This window comes from Haplochromis burtoni, unplaced genomic scaffold (genome assembly GCF_018398535.1).
Source record: "Haplochromis burtoni strain Fernald_Lab_line unplaced genomic scaffold, NCSU_Asbu1 Contig_1612, whole genome shotgun sequence".
Lineage (NCBI taxonomy): Eukaryota > Metazoa > Chordata > Actinopteri > Cichliformes > Cichlidae > Haplochromis > Haplochromis burtoni.
Window position 1 is genome coordinate 28,075 of NW_024583973.1, and position 1,278 is coordinate 29,352.

The 1,278-nt window shown below is 36.7% G+C and overlaps 1 protein-coding gene across 2 annotated transcripts in view; it reads right to left on the bottom strand.

The window, feature by feature from the left end:
- Window positions 1-1,272, bottom strand: part of LOC121813389 — an 11,185-nt gene extending 9,913 nt beyond the window's left edge. For both annotated transcript variants that reach the window (XM_042217123.1, XM_042217120.1), the window contains exons 1-3: window positions 1,131-1,272; window positions 672-785; window positions 334-399 (exon numbers count right to left, since the gene is read on the bottom strand). The gene's annotated coding sequence lies outside the window, so the exon portion shown is untranslated. The remainder of the gene's footprint in view (window positions 1-333; window positions 400-671; window positions 786-1,130) is intronic.
- Between the last annotated feature and the right edge of the window lie 6 nt (window positions 1,273-1,278).

Consider the following 1,278-nt stretch of genomic DNA (forward strand, 5'->3'; position numbering starts at 1 on the left):
ACTGAAGAAGTCACTTGGATGAGTGACGAAACGTTTCTCCCACAAAACGCTACGTCCAGATGAACAGAATCAACTTTTGGAGATTTACTTACCTGGATGATTGAGCATGCATCAAGACGTTTCAAAATTGTACCACTCTCCATTTTATTTTTATTTATTTAATAATAAATGAAACACTAGAGTGTGCTGTTTTCTAATGAAATCATTATTTTGTGACACAAATTCCAGAAAGTTTCTTTTGATTTACATTCAAAATGGGAGAAATTTGCAAAAATGAACCTACTGATTAATTGTTGCCATCATTAATACTGAGATGTGTGTCAGTGTGTTTACCTTTTCTGTTGTAGTTTAGTTTGGTGGCGACTTCAGTGTAGAGCACAACTGAAGGGTCTATTTTACCTGCAGCAAAAAACAAATCAGAGAGCATTACAATCTTGAAATCCTGAGATTTTTTTAAGGTGGATATAATGAAGTAAACTGAAAGCACAGCTGTGTTTAAAGTTAATTGTGAACCTTTTGTATGCTAAACCTGGGCACTGAAACTGTGACAAACATTTGAAACATTACTATACAAAACATTATTTCATTAACTTCTTTAAAAGCTAAAAAAAAAAAGAAAGTAAAATAGTTTTTTTCATTTACAGGGCAGTTCTATTTTTCCATGTGCTGACCTTTGTGGGTTTTCCAGAGACTGAGCAGCATTACTGAAACCATTGAGAGGTAGATGCATACCACAGGAAGGAGAATATGTGTCAGGCCAGAGTGAGCCAGCTCACGGGGCACTGCTTTAAAGCAAAAACACTCCAGGTTATCAGCAGTGGGGAAAAAACAAGGCTTACATTACTCACTTTATATTCATGTGTCTCTCATTTACAGTAAATCATGCAATGAACAAAGTGGAGGAGGCTTTTTTAATAGCCAAAAACTTTATTGGGAACACGAAACAAAAACAGCTCCCATGACTGCCTCACATGTTTTATCCACATAAAATACAACTACACATAAATGGCATATTCCAGAGCAACCAGAGAGCATTGCTTTTGTCAGAGCTGTTCAGAGTAAAGTTGAAGTTACATAAAAAATAACGTCCCAATATAAGTAAAGAGGGAAAAAAAATTATGCCCCCTCACCCCCGAGACTGACAGTCAGCAGGCTGTCTGGTGATTGTCCAACTCCAGAGATGTTACACTTGTAGAGTCCTTCATCTGATTTGGAAACCCTGTGGATGGTCAGGTTTCCTGTAGAGCTGCTCCCAATAATATCATCATTTTTATAGAA